The sequence below is a fragment of the Pseudopipra pipra genome, chromosome 4, assembly GCF_036250125.1.
Source record: "Pseudopipra pipra isolate bDixPip1 chromosome 4, bDixPip1.hap1, whole genome shotgun sequence".
Classification (NCBI taxonomy): Eukaryota; Metazoa; Chordata; class Aves; order Passeriformes; family Pipridae; genus Pseudopipra; species Pseudopipra pipra.
In genome coordinates this window covers 9,835,889-9,852,914 of record NC_087552.1, presented here as the reverse complement: position 1 = coordinate 9,852,914, position 17,026 = coordinate 9,835,889, and the positions used below count along the sequence as shown (strand labels likewise).

The following is a 17,026-nucleotide window of genomic DNA, read 5'->3' as shown; positions in this document are numbered from 1 at the left end:
TTCATACATCTTAAAGTGTAAATACCTCAAATTTTGCCTCATCAGCAATGTCTGTGTTCACAATGTCTTAAGCTAAAAACATTAGGCAAAGGTAATAGTTGATATAGATTTTAGAGTGCACCACTAAAGGCTTCAATATTTTGATTTAGAAAGATTAGCCCATATAAATAATGCATCAAGAATAGTTTAAGTATTTTGCACAAAGGACACTATTCCCATCATTTATTGTTCTTTGAGAAGCAGAGCAGAAGTGCTATGCTTGAGGACAGCAGTGCAAAGAAAGTTCCTATCAATACATTTATACAGCTCAGAATAATTCAAAGGGAAAGCAACCTTCCACTCAAACACTCTGGCAAGGCATAGATTGGTCTTAACAGCAAATGAACCTTGCAAAGAACCTCAATTATTTATTTATAGACTTGCCAACATATGTCAATCAAAGTAAAGGACAAATGAAGAATACTAGCTCCAGGAGTTTTGGCAGGCAGCATCTCTAACTCTATAACCTTTTGATATGAAGAAATGCAATGTAACTACAAAATCCTACTTCCTGCCTATTAACATTTGCTACCAAATGTGCTTCTTATCGAAGTGACATTTTCACCTAATGAAAAAGATGTTCAAGTTCTAATTCAGACACTCGGTTCAAAGAAACATGTCTGAGCAAGATCTAAGTATTGAACGAGAACTTATTTTGTCATGCAAGATTCAAAAATTCATAGTTCAGTAGGGGAAGTTGAGAAAATATGGCAAAAATGATCTGCATTTCTCCCTGTGGATTTAATCTTCCCTGTTTTTAAGTTTTAAGCACCTCTGGACATCTCCAGCAGTCAGGCACTTCTTTGACTCCTGAGACTACAGTATAATGGAATACTTAAGGCAGAAGGCAGTAATCCTTAGAAAAAAAAAAAATAAAAGTCAGTGAAAGTTAAAGTGAAATAGAAAAAGAAAAAATCAGTAAAATCAGTCATCTGCCAAAATTAGGTAAGCAATGGTCAATGAAACTATTTCAGATCTGTTTTCCAGTTAGCTGATTCCCCATCCTGAAAGCAGCATTGCTCATACCAATCAGCAGAAAAGAGTTCTCAGTTGTGTCTCTCTTCTGAAATCGTATTATGGACAATTGTGCTGGAACGAGAGAACAAAGTGCGTGTGCTAAGTCTGGTATCAGGGATCACACTGTTCTCTGTTTTAATTACCTATACATTATATATTCCTTTGCTCTACATATTCTATGTCAGACAGCAATAGTAGAAAAATATATTTATATTCAGAAACATGATATAAAATATTTTATATAAAAAAAAAGCAACAGAACACTCAAGAAGTACTTTGAGAAAGATTAGAAACTGAGAAACATCAGAATTCATATGAGGTATTTACCAGGAAATTGCCAAATAGTTTCATGTATTTTCTTAGCCATTATTCATACTTGATGTTCAGAATCACCATTTATCTCTACTTTTTGAGAGAGGCTTTCAAAGTATAATGGCAAAAAATATTTATTTGCATTTCATGAGGTGCAAACAATAAACCAAGGTTAGAACAAAGGTCCATGTGATCTTGTGTCCTACCTCTGACTGGCTAGAGTTGATGTCTAAAGAAGGTGCAAAAACAGAAAGAAAAACATTATGTTTCCTTTTTTTGTGTGTGTGTGTCAAATATGGTGATAAGGCTTTCTTTTGTGAAATTTTCAGGATTTTTTCGAACCTGTGTAAAGTTTTGGCATTCAAAACATGTGTAATTTAATGCAACTCTGGTGTGAAGAAATACTTCATTTGTTTTAAACTAGTTGATTGTTTTATAAGCAGGTAGTTTGCTTTAAATCTGCTTGGTGTGCTTTGTACTTGGATTGTGAGCACCTTATTGTCACTCATTTTTTAACACTCATGTTTTAGAAACATATAGCTTTCCCTACCATGACTGATTTTCTTTTTTCCAGGATGAAGGGTCTTGTAAATAAGCTCTCCCTGTGGGAATGCAACTCCACACTTTGATAAAATTTACAATTCTTCCTGTAGACTTTTAACTTCCACTTTTCAAAATATAGGCTCCATAGAGATGCCCAGTATTCAAGTAGTGTTATCTCATGGGCGTATATAGGGGAATTCTTGGTTTCTGTTTCACTATCTCTTCCTCAGATAAGGTTCTTAAAATAGTGTTTGCTTCTGAGCTGATGGTTTCACAGAGCTGTCAAACATACTGCCACTTCATCTTCAATAGGAATAGATAATTTAGAGCTCACCACTGTTTATAAACTTAAAACCACTTTTCCACTAGAATATTGCTTTGCATTTATCAATTTTGATTTTCATGTGTCATTTTATTGCCCTATCACTCAGTAATGGGACTCCTCACAATAAAACAACATCTTGTGCTTAAAATCTAAAGTACATTCTGCAGGGCCTCATCTGTATCTCTGTGGTAACTCCCTCTCCACACACATTGTACCTCTCAGCTCTCAGACCATATTGTTGTGTGTCTACAGCAATAACTCCTCTCTGCCTTGATAAGTTATCATTTTCTACCAACTTTTTTTCTTATAACACTCAGCTGCGTGCAATCATGGTCATAGAATGGTTTGGATTGGAAGGGACCTTAAAGATAATTTAATTCCCTTGACGTGGACAGGGACACCTTCCACTAGACCAGGTTGCTCAAAGCCCCATCCAACTTGGCCTTGAACACTTCCAGGGATGGGGCATCCAGATCTTCTCTGGGCAACCTGTTCCAGTGCCTCACCACCCTCACAGTTAAGAATTTCTTCCTAAAGTCTGATCTAAAACTGCCCTCTTTCACTTTAAAGCCCTTCCCCCTCATCTCATCACTATATGCCCTTGTAAAGGTCTCCAGCTTTCAAAGAAACCCTCTTTATCCTTACTTCTCTGAAAATTTATGGGATTTGTTTTTAAGGACCTCTGGAGGATGAACATTGCGAAAGAGTTTTTGAAAGTAGAAATAGATTGTAACAACAAAATGTGCTTACCTATCCATGTGATGTTCCATCACACCCTTCTCACAGGTTTCTAGGAACTTGTAGAACCTACATAGCCATAATATATGACTAAACATAACCATTCTTGTAAGTTTGGAATTAATCTGAAATGAAACACAATCCAAATTTTCATTGTATAGACCCTATTGTAGGAAAGGTAATGTATCAAGAAACAGTTTCTCATGATCACAATTAAATAAAAAGTTTATCCTTCTAGTTGCTCTAACATGTTCCTCTAACTTAATATAAAATCTATACTATAAAATACATTACTTGGATAAGTAGAATTAAATTTTTAGGTGAATGCAATTTAACAGCTGCAAATGAAGATGAGAATTGGAAGTAGTATCAAATCAATTTGCAGGGAACAATATTCAGAGGCTGGACACAAGTTTAGATCATCTTCTCAACAATATCCTTTTTTTTCCCCCATTAATATCAGAATATGTAAGACTTTCCATATTATCAGTGAATTATCAAGCACGAAATTTGTTTCCGGTGGGAAACTCTGAACTAAACAAAACATTACTTCACTCTGAAATTTTTTTGCAGTACTAAAGCACTATGTAGGAATGCAATGTCATTATAACAGGGTTGTTATGGATAGGTATGACAGTGCCTCAAAAAGACAACATGTTTTATTAGACAAGCTCATTTGCCAGTCTTTCGGCAATATACATTCTCCTCCCCCGCTGAAAAGAAAAAAGATCAATTTTCAAAGGTAATGCAGGAAAAAAACATTAGGTCTGAGGTAAAATAGACACATTAATTTGAAACAGCTAAAAGAAAAGGTGGTTAGAAATATTGGAACAGAGGAAATATAATGAGAAAAGGTGATAAGATAGCTTTCTCTTACAGTAAAGGATGAGAGATTTATTGCTGGCAGCACATGACACGATAGTTTGAGACGGAGAGGGGAAATGATCACATGTCATAAAAAGGATATCTCTATCAGGTTCATGGTTTTTACTATCCAGTAAAGATATATTGTGAACCTTTATAGCAAACCCAGACCCATCTGTAAATTTTGTTTGACTGATTTATTATTTTTCTCTTTAAAGAATACAGTATCAAGGATTTTCACAGCTTAGCACAAAGAAAACAGAGAAAAAAACAATGTTTTCCAGCTCAGCATTTTATTTTAAAATGGTTCAAAAAGAAAGCCTCAGTAAATGCTAAGATTTTATACTTGCTGCATCTGAAAGCAAGCCTACCATTTAAAACCACTAGATTTCCCACAGCTGTAGTTAAATTCCTGTGTAATAAATTTTTTAAAAAATGAAAGACTAACATTTTTTGAACAATCCATAAGAATAATATGTACTTAGCTAAAGTTGTGAGTTGTGGGGTATTTTTAACCTTAAAAAAATTTCTTGAACTTGTTTTCAGAACAGCTGTGCAATAACAGGCTAATCAGATAAGTATTACTTTCACTACTGACAGACATCATCGGAGAGACAAGATAAATTACGATGAAAAAGACTTAAAAATTTTTTCAACATTTTTAAAATTGTTGTTTAATATCAGAACAACAACCAAAAAAAAGGAAACTAAAGTATATGTCCATGATAACCTGAATAATAAGTTCCAAAGACATTGATAGAAGCTATACCTCTTCTATGAAAAACACAGCCCTGCATATGTGATTTCTTATTGTGTGTATACTTGACAGTGACAAAGTTTTTGATTATGGTTAGTGACACAGTGCATTAAGAAAATTAAAAAAAAATATATAATGTATTATGCCTTATTATTCATTGACTGATCTATATATTGACTACATTGCAAAAGGTACATTTAAAACACTTTTCTAGATATCATGTTAATATTATTTACAGTACCTCAACAAGTGTTCCATCACGGGAACCTTCCTGTCTGCTATCATGTAAGAAAATTGATTCACTTCTAAGTGAAGAATAAACTTGTTTGAGGTGTCTGCCCAGTGATACAGATTTAATTAATAAGAACCCATTCTAGATGGAATAGAATTTCTGCTTTCAATATAAATTAATATGTTTCTAACAAACACTGTGAAATAAAGCTTAATTGTTTTTCTTCTACACTGTGATAAATGTACATTACAGAAAAGAAGTGGAGAGTTAAAAAAATCACTTAAATATAATGTATAATAGATTTTGCTCTGTAAGTTTAAAGAGTTTCCATCCTCTACTCAGTGATTTACAGCTCTACACACTTGCTTTATCAGTCAGTCAAGGTTTTCTGCTTGTTTTGTTTCTGCTCTGCTTTGTTTAATTCATAAAACCAGAGTGGAATGGAAATCTGAAATCATGTCCTGAGGCACAGTCTTCAATACAAACAAAACCATCAGAAAAAACAATCTTCCTTCCTTTCATATCAAGATACTTAAAATTTATATTATGCATATCACTTGTTGTTCATTCATTTTGTCCAGGCAAAACACAGAAGAGTTGTTAAGTGTTTTATTTTGTGACGTGGATGCAGTACCTCCATTCTGCACCTGTAGAACAGCAGCACATATCAGTGTCACTGATGAAGATGGCATCATCTTTCCACTCTTCATAGTCAGTGAAAAAAACCAGAGCCTTTTCCTAACACTGATTTCGAATGCTTGAAGTTAAGTACAGATTTGAATGGTTGTGGTGTCCTGTCCGTTATCCTGCAGTTATAAAAATATAAAAATAAATATAAATTATAAATAATATATATATATAATAACATATATAAAGTATAAAATATATAAAAATATCCCAGGATGATCAGGCTACTGTAACTAAAGTTAGGCCTTAATCACTCAAAACACCACTAAATTCAAATCCTCTGCAGGGAGCTGAGCCCTTGTATGTGTAAACGTGTACATAGTGATCCCCATGAAAAGACAACCTAATAGAAATAGAAATCTCTCACTGTAATATTTTCTGTATGCTTATACCACATGTAAAGCCACAGGCTTCATCTTCATGGAGATACTTTCAATCTAAACCCTGGCAATGAGGGTCGAGGCCATTGGGTCCTGGAGGGCAGGAGAGGAAGGGGGCAGACTGCCTAAGCTACAGGTTAAGACATTCCTCTGTTTAATCCCCAAATTATTTAGTGCAAAAAAATGGAAGCAAGAAAAGACTAACAGCTGTGCTCTCTTTTGGGGATCCCTGATTTACAAAGTACAGATGGAAAAAGAGTCAGACTCATGTCATCTCTTGGCATTTGTCAGTGTAATTAAGCACATGCTATGGACTATGAGAGAACTAAGTTATAAACCATTCTTCCATTTGTATTCCAACACAATAATAACTCTAATGCTAATATGTAGCATCAGCTACCAGACACCTATGAATAACAAACTTTGTAGTATTTATCCTAAAACAATCTCTGACTTTAAAATTTATTGTTAGCTGTATAATACCAACCATTTTGTAATCCCTACTCGGTGCATTTGAATTCTCAATGAATAATCACGGCCACAGCATTATAAATCATTTACAGTATAGAGTGTCACTTGAAGACCCTCCAAAACAAATACTCACTGTCTGCAAGAACTGTAAATCATCATTTCAGAGGAAGGGCACATGTGGCAGCCAGGCCAAAGTCAGTCAGCCCCATTAATTATGAAATTATTTATTTATTTATTAGCATGTGTTTTTGAGAATTTAGTCAGCTCACATAGATTGTCTCCAGGGAAACAGCTACCAAATAAATTCAGGACCAGCTTCATCCCTTGTAGAACTACATTAAAATATCTGGGGTATTTTACCTTATCCTAATCAGGAGCACATGCCTAACCATGAAATATGTGATTTGCCCTTTGCCTCTGCCTACCTCCACATTTGAAAATAGCATTTAAAACAGCATTAGGTAGCTGCCAACAATGACACAGTATGTCTTATGGTCATAGAATAATCATTTGTTGGCTATCAAAACATAATCTCCCAAATGACAAAAGGGAAAGAGGTGTATGTCTATAAAACAAGTCAGCATAGGGTAAATCATCTACATTGTCTACACAATGCTTAAGTTCCACACAGACACTGTTTTGCTAATAAAGCAGAGGAAAGAAACAGATGAAGCTTTGTCTGGACACCCATCTAACTCTAAACTGTGTTTCTCGCAGCAACAACTAAACAATGTAGGACAAAGGCATGGATCGAGAATGTAGATGTTTGGTCTGATTTTCATTTTTAAAATAAATATTGGTATAAAAATTACTCTGTTATTGTGCATATACACTGGTAATAAATGCACATACCTGCACTAAACTCAAACATTCAACCCTCTGATTGGAAAAAAGTGGCTTCCTGTAGAATGCTATAAAATACTCATTCCCACAGCTGCCCAGCCTGATGGACTTTGGACACAAACCTCCCAGCAACTGTCACTTTGGGTACCCAGTAAATCAAAATGTCTATGGCAATATGCCAACCTCAAAACTGAATGCCTTCCATCAGAAAATCTGTTTCCTCTCTAAGCAGAGTGGTATCTACAAAACCAATTTCATCAGATGTAACACCCCACCCCCAGAAAGCATACACACACACACACACACACACACACACACACACACAGACACGCACACAGAGAGAGAGATTTGCCTTTCTGTGAACAAACACTGTACAGTTTCATCAACTGATTCTTATGTTAAAACTACAGCTTTTAAATGACTTCTATCACCACTGGTAAGAACAATCTCCACACTTTAAAACATTTGATCCTATTAGCCAACGAGTCTACCCCACATGCTACAAAGTTTGGGTCAATATTTAATTCCAGACACTGCGAGAAAGTCTCAACTTTATTTACAGGCCGAATTCATCCAAACTGAAACTTGTAGTATCCAGCCTCTAGAACTAAAACATCTTTCTCTTATATGTGTCTTTAGCTAAATTCCTTGTCCAACACAGGCTTTAAAATTTCAATTATACATATTTCATGTTAGTCTTTGTTTGTTAGATGTTTTTATTTTAACTTTTTATATTTTATTTATTTTGAAAATACTAAGAGACAGAAAAATCATTAACATCTTCTGCATCTGCTGAGAAAATCAGTCTTACAGTTACAAAAGGTAAATCTACATAAATGTCACTCAAAAAAGGGTGTTCCTCCAGAATTACAGATGTAGAACATGAATCTACATCATTAAATCTGTTTGCTTAAGAACCAACAGACCATGTCCAAACACTGATTTAATGCTGTGATCCCTGAACTAGTTTCAGAGTGGAGTAGAAGGCCATTACCACACAATGATTGAGTCACAAACTGAGTCTCACAGGTTTCACTCATAATTCTTTAAGTCATGGATAGTCCACAGAGCTGGGAATATAGAACACTGTGTGTGCGAAAGACGTCCAGTAAGGAGTGTGAAAAAAAAAAAAAATACAAGATCTGGCCACAACTTTTCACAGCAGAAATCCACCAAGGAAGCAGCTGCCCCTGGCGCCAGCTGTCCTGGGCACAAATAAATGCACTTGACCTCAACCTTCTCACAAACTACTTTGTGAGGTTGACATTTGTACCTCCTGGGAATCGACACACACCGCTGAACTGAGGCTGGATACTCATTCAGCTGTGCCAGTCCGGACTGCACCTACAACACTCTCAGAGTGAACAGCTTAGAAAACCTTATCAGTTGCCTTGTGACTTTTTTGAAGAAAGAAATCCCTGTTCTTTTTGGCCTTAATGTCCTGGTGACACCAGACACCAGAATACTTTCAGAGGTCTGTCAAGAAATCAAACACACCTTACTTCACATAGTCTTTTTTTTTTCTGATTTAAGCTTACAAATTATTAATTTTCTGGTTCTTGAAAAGTCATTCTGGGGTGTACATTTATTAAGATGCTATTAAAATGTACTGAAACACACTAACACAGCATGAAGAAATTCTCAGAGCTCTGTGGGAATGTAGATAAGACTGCACTGAAATAAAATTATACCATGTCCCACTTTAGTGAGATTAAAAAAATAGGGGTTTGAGACATGTTATCTTTGAATAGGGAATAACTGTTGGCCAGCTAAAGCATGGCAGTATCAAGCACTAAGAATCAGCACTCCATGTTAGTGTAGATGATTTAACTCAGGGTCTGTCATGTTCAACCAAAGTTTCAAAATAAGGGTGGCTCCCACTAGATTTTCATACATACTTCAGGCAGTAATAACCTTACAGCAGATTCACACAAGTACCTTTCCCCTATAAGCCTCTAGATTAACTCTAAACATATATTAAGTTCAGCCTTCCTTTCCTTCTGGAAACAATGACAGCAGTGATTAGAAAAGAAATAGCTTTCTTGAAAGTGAGTGTCAGTATCAAAAGAAAAGCAGTTTAAAATACTAAACCAAAAACCAGTATGCAAATTTATATATATGCTTTTCCTGTAGCTTTTCTTGAAACTTTGTTTCCTTTTATGTTTGGAAAGTCCCAAAACCTTACAGAGACTGCCAACTCTCCGCCCCATGAGTTCTTTAATAATTGACCTTTCCTCTTTTTTTGAGAGTATGTAAATATATATACATGTATGTATGTATATATTAGTTGATGCCAACTGTCCTCAGCAGTGAGTTCATCAAGGGTAGTAAGACTGACCCCAGAAACAGATTAAACTACTGAGCTCTTTACTGCTTGATGCATGTACTGTGAAGTGTAGTTGTTGTGACAGCACCACAAGTATGTCCCAAACTGACAATTTCCAATCATTTCTATTTTCCCACTTCCAACATAACATGCTTGAATGCACAGACCTAAAAGGCTGACTTTCCTTCCTCTTTCTCATGTCTGCCAGCCTTTCCAAAGATCCTCCTTAATGGAGAATCAGCCTGAAAACCTGAAACAATTCTAAACAATTGCTGCCTAATGAATACCGTTCTTCAAGTGCCAGCATTTAAACTACACATGTAGTAAATCTTGCTTATGCACAGTCAGCCTTCCTGTTTGCCTATTAATTATACTAGTAGGAAAGATATAATACTGAGTCTAACCCCAAATATTAAAGCTCACTCTCAGTTTTTGTAAAAAGTCTTCAGCCATACTAAGGCAAAAGCACACCCCGAATATCACAGAGATGACAAAACCCCCAGGTTCAGTCCTGGTTTTATACTGGAAGTATGCCTGTCTTTGATTAATCAGTATTTTCCAGTTTGATGAAAACAGAGTACAAAAACAGGCAGGAGCTTGCAGATGATACTGACCTGCAGCAGCAACAAGCTAAAGAACTTGCTGCCCATGAAGTACAACTCTACAAAGCATTTTATCCAGATGAATTTAAGTGAAACAAAATCAGAAGGAAAAAAAAAAAAAGAAAATAGTAGAGGAGAGTGACTTGTGCTTTTGGCACCTGTTTGCTTCCTGTGGTTTCCAAATGGAACCCTGTGCTCTTTTTGCTAATCCATCTCTGAGCTGACAGAGGTGCAAGTTGTAAGCCACAGCTTGCATGCTGTGCTAGAGAATGGCAGAGCTCAATAAAAACAATTATTGCAAGGCCTATATCTCATCTATTATTAAATCTGTGAAAAGAGTTTTAATTTCCTGTGTAATTATATGGTGCAATGTCATATTCCAAGGGGTGGTGGGGGAGGGAGGAGAGGGGGAAGAGGGTTTGCTTTTGATCAAAAACCTGGTTTTCATATTTTATGGTATGGATAGCTGTGTACCTGGGGACCTAATTTGAAGCTCACATACGTCTCTTCAGTCAGAATTTGAGTTAGTCCACTTAACTATTTAATTATTCCAATTTTTCCTCATAAAGAAAGATCATCTATTAACATCTTGCAGTTTGGAACTACACAAGAAAATGTTACCTTTTTATCCATGTGTAGACGTCTTGCTAATGTGCAGCAGCAAGGAATGATTAATGCATTTTTCAATGAATTCATACAATTACTTTGACTAATGCTTCTATGTCATGTGTGACACAAATCAGATTCTCTATTACTTTTATTTGTTTTCTACTTAGCAGTGATTATTAAACAATCCATAACAATGACCACTTTCCTTTAAAAATATAGTATCAATTTATATTACTGGGGATAAGCTCACAGCAAATGGATTTTTGGAACAGGAAAAACAAACCCAAAAGACTCCCTGTTTAAACAGTAGCAGGGCTTCTTTGCATGGTGACAGAATCAGAAAGCCCCAGTGGGGCTGGAGACTCATCTGTGAGACTGTGAAAAAGAAGCAGCTTCTGACCTTTTGTAACCACTCTCAGCTATGTGTCGTATCATCATAGAATTAAAATTCTTTTATTCTGCTCTTCTCTTACAGAAAATATTTGGACTAAACATTTCAGAGAAAATTAGGGTTTTTACCATTTACACAGGGACTGCATCTTTATGTGCATCAGTGTTCAGTGCCCAAATGTACTGTGGCTTTGATTATATTCAAGATAATGAAATATTGAATAAATATTCATAGGAATTCAGGAAGGGATTAGGATACAAGGAAATGAAACCACTAAGTACAATGCAAAGTAAGAAGCGCTTAGCTATCTCAGATCAGGAAAGGTATAGCTGCAGGTCAAGTGTGGGAAGGAGAAGCTCACATGGTGCCTCAGTCAGGTAGAGGATGAATCACTGCGGCCCATTTATGAGGTCTTGAAAATAAATTAAACAGTTATAGTTTTAGAAAGGGCTTACTAGAAGTATATAGAAGAGTTCAAGGGCGGTTGTGCTATTTACAGACAGTTACATGCATAAATACATATGAATGTATAGACAGTATTTCCACAGAGAGCATCATTTCCATGTAGTCTGTTAACCATTCAGACAAGGAACAGAAAAGAACACCAAAAGAACAAAGAATAAAATGAATGAGTTCTTTTTTAAATAAACAGTTTGTCAAATACTTTGAAATACAATAAAGCAGAACTCGTCAATATTCATGGAAAAAGTTTTCCTGAGTTATCACATGTATGAGTAATCTAACGTATTATTCATCTCCTTTTACTTGAGGAAAAACAGATTAGATGGACAGACCGAACTCTTAGAAACACCTGTGCAATCTGTGCTGTCTTTGAAGTTCACCTACATTATACATCACCATCTTTGATAGTCTTTAGAGGTACAACGGCTATCAAAGTTTCTCCATGAAGGTAGAATTTACTTAAAAATTCTGTCTCAAATTAGCTGGTACAGCTCTGTTGTTTTCTACTCCTGCTGGCAGTTAACTGTCCTGGCTTTTTTGTAAGTGCATGTTATACTGAAAGTTGCATAAAACTGTTCATCAGAACAAGCATGGGAGAAGGAATAGAACTTAGTCCAATTTTTTGCCAGTTCCTAGACTAGAAGAAAGAAAGGAAAAGAAACAAAATTGATTAAATCTATTGAGACAACATGATTCTCATTGACACATCTTATCAGGCAGAGCTCTGACAAGGTATAGAAGTCAGCACAATATTAGAGAACATTGTGAAAAAGTCAAAATGAATGAAGTAACAGAAAGAGAAATAAAGGGTTTAAATCTTTTCCTTCAAATAATAGAAAAATGTTGCTTTTTGTGATGTAGTATTCTGCAAGTTTTTGTCACCATTCTGTGATTTACACTTCCACAATTCAGTTCTAAAAGGTTGTTTAACATTATTCTTCATTAAACTAATATGACAGAGGGTAGTTAAATTTCTGCTATTTGGTGCTTTGACCATATTCTTTTTTACAGTGCCCACAACAAATATGATGTTATTCAGTCATGAATTACTTTCTTTATTGAATTAAATATTACATTAATTTCATGTACCATACACATGGTTTATCTTTGATGTCATAAATTATTCCTTATTTTACTGAAAGGAGCTATTTAAAATTGGTAAGAACCTTACTTAATTGTAAGGCCTTTTCTGGAAAATCACTATTACAGGGAGGCTGCTAATACAGCTCACTCTCGATAAAACTAACCCTTAACAAATTGTTATAGTGAAGGCCTTAACTCATCAGAAATAAGAATATATTTTTATGCTTCCATGCAGTACTAATTGAAAACACATATGGTTGATAGTGCTAGACACGAAAGGTAGCACAATTCTTGCCTTTCTTACTCAGTCACCTGAAAGTTGGCTATAAGGATGAATTACTGAAATGTTAGTGATATGATTCCTATAACAAAATATTGTCTTATTTGCACTCACATAATCTTCCATTCTGGTTTGTCATCCAGACCACTTCTTGCTTTGGCTACATTTGGAGGGCTAACTCACAGTTTAATAGGAGATATATATATGTGAAAATGTTAAAAGGAATTTCATATTCTTGCCTCTTTTTCCTGGTTGCTGGAGTCATCTAGCTTGCAAACCTTTAAGATTTCACAGTGAGTTGCTAGCACGGCTGTCAGTAAAAAATACAATTTTTCCAGTCTTTTATAATAAAAGTATTGTTTTCTGAAATGACTTAAGCTTTTAGGCCAGCATTGTAAAGGATTCTCAAGAGCCTAAATGTAGGAATGACATGAGGCATTTTAAGATGTTTAAAGAAATTTAAAAATCTGGCCCAAAGGAATTCAAATTTCATTTAAATTAAATTGAGCCAATCATTTTGATCCATTGCTTGAAGACAGATGCACAAACCACAAATAAAATCCAACTGATACATCACAAGGACTGAAATTGAATTGACTTTTTATTGGAAATGATCTCCCTGATTGTCTACAAGTAAAAAAAAAAGGTTTAAAAATTTATTATAAACTTTATAGCTAATAAATCTAGCCTGATACTGAAGTTAATTAGAGAAATATTGGAGAAGTTTCCACTATACTGCTCCTGAAATGTTCACATCTGTTAACATTCAGAGAATATTTTCATAAATGCAGAAATCTTATCCCTCTCTCTCTGTATAAAACTCCCTATATAAATATAAATTGCATTATTAAGACAGGGAAACAAATTTAGCTCAGCCTGCAATCTGAATGTGTTTTGAACCAGGACATGGATTTAACCCCCTACAGAAGATGATATGCCATCAGGTTCAGATAAAACTTCAGGTGCTATCATTTCTCAAACTTCAAAATATTCAGGGATTTTATATGATCCTTATGTAGTTATCACATATTGGTGAGTTTAATCAAATTCTACAAATAGGACTCAATGTTGACTGACTTTTCCTCTCCAGTGTGTCAGGTCAGGTCTCTGTACATCACTATTTCTTCAGATGCTGATACTGGCGTTGACTTATTTTGTAAAAGGGACAAAATTAATATATTTGGTCATTTGCCTTCACGACTGTGCTTCTTAACATAAACAGCAGAATGTCTGACTCCTGAATGTCAGTTTGAAAGACATGATGTGAAACGACATGAAAAAAAAGCACTTGGTAGTTTTACCTACTCAATGACTGAGGGTCAGTGCGTGATGGTTGTTTGGTCTTGAGTTTGCTGGGCAGAAGGAAAGGCAGTCACCTTTACTATGAAAAAAATGCATGGAAATGAGAAAATTACTCACAAGTCCTTAATCACTGCTGAGATTTCAAGACTTAGAGTATTTAATTGCTCCTTTCTGGCAATCAAAACTTGTAATATAAATTAGTTACTAAGTGATCTTCCCTGCAGGCCAAGGAGCTTGCAAAATAGAAAGAATGAAAAATATTTGCATTGTGTGGGGCAACAACAAACATCCTGAAAAACAAAAGGCTGTTAACAAAAAAAGAGATACCAGCAGATAACTGGCAACTAACAGCCACTAATAGATAACAAATTTGTTCTGCTTTTGGAGAAAGAAATGAGTTTTAGGCAATGATAAAGTACTTTTCATTCTACGGAATGGATTAGTTAAACAGTTAAGCCATTTTTAAGTCAGTAAGTCTAGAAAGTTTGCATCTAAGGGTTCTTTGGGAACCATTTTCAACCACTAATGTTCTTTTCCATTAAGTCTTGTAATGCTGAGGAAGAACTAGGCAACTGATAGAAAACCAATGGGTTGAAAATGTGCATGTGAAAAGATAAACAGGATGAGGTATGTAATTACAGGTTTATGAGTCTCAAAAAACCCCCCCAAAAAAATAAAAAACCCCCCAAACAATAAAAAGGATGCTACCAAACCCTAATAATAAAGAATCAAAGAATTCAAAGTATTGATAGAATGAATTCCTTCTTAAGTGAGCAGATTTAAATGAATGTTACAAAGTCAATGTATTTTTGACATAGGAAAGGAAGAAATGTAATAAAGGAAGTCACACTTCTGTGTCTGACAATATGTGTACACAAAGTTTTGAGGAAGTTTCTGGGAAAACACAATAATATTTGCATTACAAACTGACTGCCTGGAGCTCCAAATGATTTTTTAGATGACTTGTTGGTAAGTAGCAGTGCTTTTAGTGGTCCACACGAAGGGATTCCTGCTCCTTCTCAGAATTTTAGCACCAAAATAGAAGAATCCACAAAAATCACATCTAAGAAATTATATACAAAGGGAATAATAAATAATTAAGACTGATGACTTGTAAAAGAATATAATAGGTTGGTAAAGCAGATACAAGCAAATTATATTTACCGATGAATGGCCTGATGGAAGTGAAGAAGCCAGTAAAAATCCACAAGCAAAACCATAAGGTCACTCGCTCTCCCTTAAGAATTGGTAAGGCATAAAACTTTCAGCAGAACGCTGAAATCCAGAGCCAATGGTTCTTTTGAATATACAAGTGGAAGAGACTGAGGTTGGAGGAAAATAATGTGAGTCTCTCCGAGAGTGTTAAAGCCCTCCCAGAAATCAGTGTCCAACTCGAACAGCTGATTCAGGAAGATGCTGTTGCTCAGAGCTGGTTCAGAAGAAAGCCACAGACTAATACATTTCCAGGGCTGAAAAACACTCTTAATACAGGAGGCAGATGGGGATCAATGCTATCAGGTAATCCAATGGGAGCATCTTGGCTGCATCTATAAGTGTCTTTGTGGGAATATCATGCAAAATAAATTCTGCAGGAAAAATAGGGTAAAGTTACACCACACAATAAGAGCAAAAATTTCTGAATTCAGGAGAAAGGCTATAAAATCAGTGGAAGGCCCTACATGTTGAAGGAATGCATATATTTTTGTAGCATAAAATTATACTTAAACGTTCCTTTAAGTTAAACGCAGACATTTGAACTTTTTTTTTAATAAATATACTAAACTATTACTAACAGGTTGAAAAAATACTCTTAATTTCTATTATAGCAACTATAATGTAAATGAAATGCAACTTAATTTTCTTCTAAATTTTTTTTTGTTGGAAACCCTGAAGGCTCTCTTTTAGTTACCACTATTTGCTGTACTGACCATCAAGATTGAATATTTTGAGGACAATCCCAATAAGCAGGAACTGTTTTTCTTTGTATGTATTTTCTTCTGATTTGTTGAAACTGGATGACAAATTACCCTTATTTAAAAAAAAGTAGCAGAATTTTTAACATATAAGAAAGAAAACAAACTGTAATGGCTTTGAAAAGTTTACTTGTATAACTACAGCTACATTTTATTTCGGAGTAAATAGACATAGAGTTAAGGTTAAAGGTCAATACAGTTTCTGGTACTTTGACAAAGCTGAGTACCAAAAACTGTATCAAGAAATCTAAATTTAGACTTATTTGTTGTAAGAAACTGAGACATGGAGATATCTCAATTTGTTTTATAGATGTTTGATATCCACTATTTCAATGATAAATGTAACAGCAACTACATACAGTGGATCTGGCAAATTTGTTCTGTATTTTGAGAAAGAGATGGATTTAGCTTCTCCATTATTTTGATAAAAAAGGGAGATCTTTGCCAAGTCTTGTCCAGCATTTCCTTTCAATCATTTGTACAGCTCCTCAAGCACATTGACAAAACAATTGATTTAAAATGGTTCCAACTTTACAGCTACTCCCTGTAATTACCCGACTTTCTCACTTAACTCTAAAGCTACTCATACTTATCCGGGTGATATTTGTTCACTTTCAGTAAGGTTTATCTAAACCTTCATGTCAGCCTAAGCTGTTGAAAACTCTGTTTCTCAGGCCCACTATTTTATGAGGAAGGGCAGTTTTCTCCCTTTTGTTTACCTAAAACTAGAAGGATATCTCTCTAGCATCCACCCTCAGAGCCTGAGATGAGTTTGACGTCAATTTATTAA

The 17,026-nt window shown here is 35.1% G+C and overlaps 1 long non-coding RNA gene across 1 annotated transcript in view; it reads right to left on the bottom strand.

Moving 5' to 3' along the window:
* Positions 1-4,114: 4,114 nt before the first annotated feature.
* Positions 4,115-17,026, bottom strand: part of LOC135413820 (uncharacterized) — a 28,313-nt gene continuing 15,401 nt past the window's right edge. The window contains exon 2 of the long non-coding RNA XR_010430404.1: positions 4,115-5,633. This is a non-coding gene — a long non-coding RNA (uncharacterized LOC135413820). The remainder of the gene's footprint in view (positions 5,634-17,026) is intronic.